Source organism: Triticum aestivum, chromosome 5D (assembly GCF_018294505.1).
Source record: "Triticum aestivum cultivar Chinese Spring chromosome 5D, IWGSC CS RefSeq v2.1, whole genome shotgun sequence".
In the NCBI taxonomy this organism is placed as follows: domain Eukaryota; kingdom Viridiplantae; phylum Streptophyta; class Magnoliopsida; order Poales; family Poaceae; genus Triticum; species Triticum aestivum.
Genome location: NC_057808.1, coordinates 516,269,769 through 516,279,206, shown reverse-complemented (window position 1 = coordinate 516,279,206; position 9,438 = coordinate 516,269,769).

Here is a 9,438-nt window from a genome sequence, read left to right as displayed (position 1 = left end):
TTCCATTATCGCTAAATTCACATTGGTAGGGAAGGTATTTCTTAGGGTTTTCAGAACAACAAGTAACATCATATATTTCACATAAATTCCAAGCATAGCATTGCAAACGATGAATTTGATCCAGTAAAAGTTTCCCTTTTTCAGATATGCGGTGTCGCACATAACAAGCATGCTCATCTAAAGATTTGCCCTCAACTAAGCTAGTTGGGATTTCAGCATGAGCACATAGGGATCGAAGATGATCCAAGTAAAAAGCTTCAGGAGTGAGATAGATTTTGAGTGGTTCTTCAACCATTGGTTCAGTAGGTACAACTAATTTTTTTGGTATTTTGCGTTTCCTTCCCATAACCCTACAAAAAAATACACTTCCGTGATGATACGTGTTTGTCACAGTAGGTCACGTTTTCTGTCATGCATGTACATCCATGACAAATTTATGACAGAATGAAGATAGTCATACCTGTGCTGTCGTAGAAGTGTTCCATGACATTACCAAAATTATCATCACGGAAGTGTCCACTTCCATGACGATAAATCGTGCATCACAGAAGTGCTTTCGTCAAGGGTGACCGACATGTGGCATCCACCGTAAGGGAACGCCGTTAAGCTATCGGGTCCGGTTTTGGATCCGATAACCCGTTAACAGCCCCGACCAATGGGGATTTTCCACGTGTAAAATTCTGATAGGCTGACGGAAACACATGTCAGCTCCGCATTGGCACAGGTGTCACTCATCCAATGGGCGAGATGCGCCTATGAAATGTTGACACGTGGACCGTCCCAAAAGTGGCCCATAAAGTTTAAATGGGTCGGCCCAACTAAAGGCCCACAAGATTTTGCGATCCATAATGGGTCAGTCCAGCAAAAGGCCCACGAGATTTTGCGTGTCATAATGGGCCAGCCCAGCTAAAGGCCCACGAGATTTTGCAGGCCATAATGGGCCGGCCCAGCTAAAGGCCCGCGAGATTTTGCGGACCATAATGGGCCAGCTAAAGGCCCAACATTCTCAGTTAAGGCCTGTACGGCTAGTGTCAAATCGGCCCGTCAACGGCCTGTCCTAAACTTTTCATCATCGCGGCCCATGGTCACTTCTGGCCCGTTAACAGTCTAGTAAGTATATGGGCCGAATTACGGCCCGGTGTATTTCCGGCCTGTTAAAGGTCCTGCTTCATTTGGGCCCATTTACAGGCCATTGAAACTTTCGGCCCATAAACGACCGTGAAGGATTTGGGTCACATTCGGCCATGTCTGACATTCGGCCTGTTAGAGGCCCACTATAGATTTGGGCCACTTTCGGCCTATTATGATTTTCGGCCTGTTAACGTCGGACGAAATCCATGGGCCATATGTGGCCCAACGTCACATCGGGCCCATTAACGGCCCATATAAAAATGACGATAATCTAGCCCGACCGAACTTCCGGCCTGTGAAAGGCCCGTGTATTAGGTCGGCGCATTTATGGTCCGTCCGAATTTCGGCCTGTGAAAGATCCGCTTCGTTTAAAGGCCCATGTTTTTTATGGGCTCGAGATATTTACACCTGTAAATGGCCTATTGTTACTAAGGGCCCAAATTATGTTTAGGCCTATTAAAGGCCCACTATGGGCACATGCCTACCAGAAAAATATGAAATCTTATGCTGATTTAGGCCCAGATATTTTTAGTGGGCTACATGCAAATTTCGGCCCATAATTGTTTTTAGCCCAATTGGAGTGGGCCCGATGAATGTTGGCATGTTGGGCTGCTACGAAGCTTTCGGCCGAATACATTACTAAGATAAACCTACACTATACAAAAATAGCGTCGTAATTATTGCAGCCTTTGGCAGCATCATAAATGTTGTATCACAACAAAATAAATTCCAACCATACAACAAAAGGCCTGTTGGCATAAAGTTTACAGTCCTTGCAGATAAAAGCACCATCAGATGTATAGATGCACAAATCATTTGACCTGAGTGCTAATGTTTCAGGCTGTAGAATCTGATGGAGCATCACGATCTTCACCTTTTTTCCGCCATTGCTCTTGAACAACAAAGCAAATGTCTGATAGTCTGGTTTCAAAACCATTCATATCTTGACGACATTTGTCAACCACTATTCTTGTTTCCAAAATGACGTCCATTAGGGATTGGACTTGTGTCTGGAGCACAGATATATCACTCTGTCTAGCAGGAAGGTTTTGTTCAGTAGGCGATTTGGACGAGGTTACCTTGACAACCAAACCAGAATTACGCAGCAAGGTGCTTTTTGCACTATTAGTGGAGAGATACTGACGCACTGCACAAGAGGTGACATTGTGCCTGTGGTAGCCTCGTCACCTTCAGGTGGTTGTGGCTGTTCAATCATTTGTTCCATAGCTTCCTGAAAGTTTGAACTTGTAGATTAGTGTACCAGATAAGTTACTAATGAGACAAAAACAAAAAAAGTAGGTTACACGTTTATACATAACTTATTTTGGTGAACTACTGTAATACATTAGCATGTATTGTAGTGCCAACTACATAATAAAATCACTTTCGGAACATATGTCCATGTAGCATGCCTATTGTATTGTCTATTTCCTCACATTCGTTGACACCTAAGGATAAAGAGACATGGTTTAAAGTAGGACGAACATAGTATGACATCATTCATATCATGGGCAAACAGATATAAAACAAACAGTCTATTTTATCATTGTGTGCGCATGTGAACATAACAACAGAATACAGATCAAGACCAAAAGAATATCCTTCATCTCTTTTAAACCATGTAAGGTGAAATGATACGTTAAGACAACTGTGTATAAAAGTGAACAAAGTAGCTGACATTGGCTGCAAACCAAGTAGTTAAATGAACACATCACAGTACCAATCAGTTCAAAGGCAGGAGGAGTAAGGACTTACAACAACGGCTTGAACCGGTGTGCTCATGCCCTTCATCTTGCCGGTGTGGCAATCCTTGAATATTTGCACTGCATTCGGTTCAGGTTCTTTTTGGTCCGCACAGGCTTTCCTCTGTATTTGGAACAAGTCAATATAGATACGATAATATGGCACAGAAAAAAGAAGGAAGTAGCAGCTATTTACAATAGCCTCGCAGTGTGCAATATAGCTACGAGATCTTGTTGTCTGTTGGAATTTCACTTGAGAATGGTTGGTCTTGTTCTTCAAACAGTTAGCCTAGAAGAAGATACACTTGTAAGGCACATACATAAATACAAGTTCAATATGTGGTCTGAGCAAATACATATAGCCTAACTGATACTTTGCATCAGACCAGTGTTTAACGAGGGCTGTCCAGTCTTCATCTGTAATATATTCCACTGGAGATGTTTGGGCGATTTCATTGTTAGCCTTGCCTTCAAAGTGAGATTTTCTAAGGCGGTACCGATACTGTCGTAGAGCAGACTGAAAAACATGAGTGCATGCTTGTTTAGTTGCATCATCTTTTGGATCCAACTTGAACCTCATCTGTTGAAAAAAGAATGCGAGTCTTATTAGGAGGAAGCTAGAAAGTATGGGACAGAGCAAGACAATATTACTAATTGCGATGAATAACATTACTTACGGATAAATGGTCAAGGAAGGTGTTAAACTGGGTATTATCTTTCTCATTCCTGTACTGGATCCACGTTGGGAGGATACGTGCATGGCACCTAACGGCAACAACTGCCTCTGATACTAACTTGGTTGGCTCTGTAGCATCACCTGGCCTTTTAAAACCTGCCTCAAAATGGATCTCCATTCTTCCTCCTTTAGATTTTGTTAATCTGTCAAGCATTATCCCTGATGTCTGTTTCCTCTTGCGTCGTGGTGCTAGTTCAACAACGAATATGGAAAGTGTTAGTGTACATCAAACTGTGAGAGTACATATAAAGGAGCATGCAATTTCAACTTGACTCGGCCAGGTACCGTCTTGGTGTTGATGCTCATGAGGTTCATCTGATCTTGCCAAGTCCTGTTGTGTCAGCAGCGCTTCGGAAGTAGTGTTAGGTGTGAAGGCAGCTTGGGAACTGGCCAGTTCCGGAGCAAACGAACGAGTAACTCATTGAGATGCTGGTATAGTTGAACGGATGCTGCAGCTGGTGGAGCAGGTGATACTGTGTTTGTAGATTTAGCCGGTGGACTTGGACCTTCTACTGCACTATAAGTACCAGTAGAATCTGGACGGCAGATCCTTTTCCGTTTCACCCGACGAGTAACACCACTCCCTACTATATTATTTTCCTTGCTCTTTTTTTGACTTTGCCATGTCAAGCCGTACCCACAACACAAAAGAATAAAATCGCTCTTCAGAACTCATTGATGCATGATACATACAAGCAATACTTTGATGTAAGACAACCGTATGAGGATGGAATATGTAAGAAAAACAGGACGGCGTGGCATATTGACAGCTACGATGTGTAAACTAAGCAGAAGGATTTCAAGAAATAGAAGTAATGCAAGCTAACCATATGAAAGATGCAACCAATATTACTCTGCAAAGTTAAAAGTGTCTTGTCATAAGTGGCAATTCGAAAAATTAGAAGCAGTACAGCATAGAAATCAATGCAAGATGCAACCACTATCAAACTGCCATGTTAAAAGTGTCCAATCATGAGTGACTAATGCGGGATACACAACAACAGTACTTTGATGCAAGAACATGGTATGATAGATAGATGCAGTGTATTCTAGACACAGAACGCCATGTCATATGCACATGTATAACGTATGAACTTAGCAGGTGCAATTTAATCAAAATAGAAGAAATACATGCTAGACAACATATGCAACATGAAACCAATTATCACACTGTCAACTTAGAGCAAGCACCTGCGATGGTGGAGTATGGGAGATGAACTCATCATGTAGACTTGGGACTTCAACTTCATTAGTAGTAGCAGTGGCAAATCTAGAGAGTCTGTGTTTGCGTCGGTGCGGAGGACCACCAACATCCCCTAACTTACTCTTTTCCTTCCTATTTTCTGATATTGCCTTATGAAGTCAAAACCACAAGAAGATGAATAAAATTAGCTCTGCATAACTGGTTGATGCATGATACAGACGAACACTACTTTGATGTAAGACAAGCATAGGATAGGAGGATGGAATATATACAAAAAAGACAGCGTTTCATATTCACACGTACGATAGGAGGATGGAATATGTATGAAAAAATAGTAAGCGGAAGGCATTTCAACAAAATTAGAAGAAATGAAAGCTATGCACCATATGAACATGCAACCAATATCACTCTATCAGGTAAAAAGTGTCTCGTCGTAAGTGCCATTTCAAGAAATTAAAAGCAGTACAAGCTAGAAGACAATGCAAGATGCAACCTACATCATAGTCCCAAGTTAAATGTGTCTTATGGGTAAGTGATCGTTGCAGGTATAAGTTGTAAGCTACGCAGATGCAATTCAACATAATCAGAAGCAATACAAACTAGACATCATACGGAAAACGCAACCACATATAACAGTTCCAAGTTAGAGCAAGCACCTGTGATGGTGGAGTAGGGGAGATGTGCTCATCATGTACACATATGTTCTGGAAACAGGAACATGTGTCATATTCACAGGCATTATGTGTAAAGTAAGCAGATGCAATTCAACAAAGTTAGAAGCAATACAAGCTAGACATCATACGCAACATGCAACCACATATAATAGTGCCAAGTTAGAGCAAGCACCTGTGATGGTGGAGTAGGGGAGATGTGCTCATCATGTACACGTATGTTCTAGACACAGGAACATGTGTCATATTCACAGGCATTATGTGTAAAGTAAGCAGATGCAATTCAACAAAGTTAGAAGCAATACAAGCTAGACATCATACGCAACATGCAACCACATGTAATAGTGCCAAGTTAGAGCAAGCACCTGTGATGGTGGAGTAGGGGAGATGTGCTCATCATCTACACAGCTACGTTGACTGTCTAGCCTTGCATTGTCTTGCGAAGCTTGTTGGGAGGATGGCGGAGTAGAACCTGTAGAGAACCTCCGTTTCAGTTGCTCGGAAGGACCACCATCATCCAATGCCTTGACAATTTCCTTCAGCTTTATTGATTTTGCATTGTGAGGTCAAACCGACAAGAAAAAGGAATATAAATCGCTCTTCAGAACTCATTGATGCATGATACTGACGAACACTACTCTGATGAAAGGCAAAGTCATGATACGAGGATGGAATATGTATGAAAAAATGGACGGCTTGACATATTCACACCTATGATGTGGTAACTAAGCAGAAGGCACTTCAACAAATTAGAAGCACCGCAAACTAGACACCATATGAAAGGTGCAATCAATATCACTCTGCCAAGTTAAAACTGTCTCGTCATAGGTGGCGTTCATCAAACTAGAAGCAATACATGCTAGAAATCATATTCAAGACGCAAACCAATATCACACTGTCAACTTAAAGGTGTTCCATCATAAGTGACTAATGCAGGATACACAAGAAGAGTAGTTTGATGTAAGAACATGGTGTGATAGACAGATATAGTATGTACCAAAAACAGGAAAGCGTGTCATATTCACACGTATCATGTGTAAGCTAAGCAGATGCAGTTTACACTAATTAGGAGCAATACAAGCTAGACACCATATGCAACATGCAACCAGATATCACACTGCCAAGTTAGAGCAAGCACCTTGGATGGTGGAGTAGGGGAGCGGAGACTTGGACCTTGTAATGTATTATCAGTACAAGGAGAATCGGTACAGATGCTCCGTTTACGTTGCTGCAGAGGACCACCATCATCGTCTTCCTTACTCTTTTCCTTCCTCTTTCTTGATTTTGCCTTGTCAAGTCAAACCCACAAGAAAAAGGAATAAAATTTGCTCTTCAGAACTCATTGATGCATGATACTGACGAACACTACTCTGATGAAAGGCAAAGTCATGATACGAGGATGGAATATGTACGAAGAAATGGACGGCTTGACATATTCACACCTATGATGTGGTAACTAAGCAGAAGGCACTTCAACAAATTACAAGCACTGCAAACTAGACACCATATGAAAGGTGCAATCAATATCACTCTGCCAAGTTAAAACTATCTCGTCATAGGTGGCGTTCATCAAACTAGAAGCAATACATGCTAGAAATCATATTTAAGACGCAAACCAATATCACACTGCCAACTTAAAGGTGTTCCATCAAAAGTGACTAATGCAGGATACACAAGAAGAGTAGTTTCATGTAAGAACATGGTGTAATAGACAGATATAGTATGTACCAAAAACAGGAAAGCGTGTCATATTCACACGTATCATGTGTAAGCTAAGCAGATGTAGTTTACACTAATTAGGAGCAATACAAGCTAGACACCATATGCAACATGCAACCAGATATCACACTGCCAAGTTAGAGCAAGCACCTTGGATGGTGGAGTAGGGGAGCGGAGACTTGGACCTTGTAATGCACTATCAGTACAAGGAGAATCGGTATAGATGCTCTGTTTACGTTGCTGCAGAGGACCACCATCATCGCCTTCCTTACTCTTTTCCTTCCTCTTTCCTGATTTTGCCTTGTCAAGTCAAACCCACAAGAAAAAGGAATAAAACTTGCTCTTCAGAACTCATTGATGCATGATACTGACGAACACTACTTTCATGTAAGGCAGCCGCATGATAGGAGGATGGAATATGTATGAAAAACAGGACGACGTGACATATTAACATGTATGATGTATAAAGTGTAAACTAAGCACAAGGTGCTTGAACTTGTTAGAATCAATGCAAGCTAGAAACCATATGAAAGATGAAACCAATATCACTCTGCCAAATTAAAAGGGTGCCCTAACAAATGTATTTGACCAAATTAGAAGCAATACATGGCAACATGCTAGAAATAATATGCAATATGCAATGAATAAAGGTGACTCATCATAAGTGATTGATGCAGGATACGGAAGAGAGGTAGTTCCATATAAGAACAAGGTTAACACATAGATGTAGTGTGTACCAAAAATAGGAAGGCATGTCATATTCACAGGTATAATGTGTAAACTAAGCAGATGCAATTTACCCTAACTAGAAGCATTACAAGCTAGACACCGTATGCAACATGCAACCACATATCACACTGCGAAGTTAGAGCAAGCACATGTGATGGTGGTGTGGGGGAATTGCGGTCATCAACTAGAGAGCTACGTTGACTATCTTTATTTAGCCTTGCTGTTTCTTGAGAATCGTGTGGGGAGGATGACACTGCACTCTTTAAACGAGTATGGCGTCTCACAGTAACCCACCCGGGTGACTGTCTCATCATAAGTGATTGGCGAGGGATACAAAAGAGCATTAGTTTGATGTACGAACATGGTTAATAGACATATGTAGTATGTATCAAAAACAGGAAGGCATGTCATTATCAAAGGTATAATGTGTAAAGTAAGCAGATGCAATTTAACCAAATTGGAAGCAATACAAGCTAGACACCATATGCAACATGCAACCACATTTGACAGCGCGAAGTTAAAGCAAGCACCTGGGATGGTTGTGTTATGCAATTGAGATCATCAACTGCAGAGCTACGTTTACTGTCTCTAACTGCTGACACTTCATCCTTTAGAGCGCTGAAACACTTAGTGCTTATCTTCGAATTACACTGGAGCGACTTCTGTCTTTTCTTTTCAGCATTCATCAACACTGCGTCAGAGTATGAAATACCCATGCATAAAAAAACAATAGTGTGAGTATCGGTGAAGTGTGTGCACAATTAGTACAGTGTAAAGGTAGCAGATAGCAGGTCGGTGAGAAATAAATGACGGGAGACATATGATAGCTCTACAACATGCATGGCACACTAAATTACTACAGGATTCTATGAAAATAACATTCGACTGAAAACAAATAGGTCAGTCCATTTTTTCTGCACTGTCCGATGTACAAAGAACGGGCAGATCGCCTTCATCTACCTCCAGCCAGTCAGTGTTGACGATCTTCCTCGAAACGGCAGCGACCACCGGCCCAGTCCCCTGCCTGCGCCCTCCCCTTGACCTCACCGCACCGCCGTGCTTGGCATCGCCCCCCGGCAATCCATTCAAGCCCCGCCGACCTCCAGATCGGGCGCAAGCAGCTCCTGCGCCCCACACCCCTATGATAGACACCGATGCGCCGCTTCCTCGGCTAACAAGCGGACTAGGTGCTCCGCCCTCCTAAGCTGGTGCTGCTTCTTTTAATTGCGGTTCGACTGACCCTGAATTGAAATCCAGGCGGGCTACCGACCTCTAGCAAAGGTGAAATAGTAAAGGGAGGAAACCTTGTGCATTTAGTATCACGAAGAAGATGCAGTAAGAAGCGTTCAACTAGTTTCTTTCGTGGGATGAATACAGTGTGAGCAGAGACGTAAGGTTTGCACGAATAAGGGAAGAGGATTACCTCTTTCTGCTGGCAGTGCTGTGTCCTCCTTCTGTTTTTCCAACGATCTTCTTGTGGTTCGCTGGAAACGAGAAGTTGCGGAG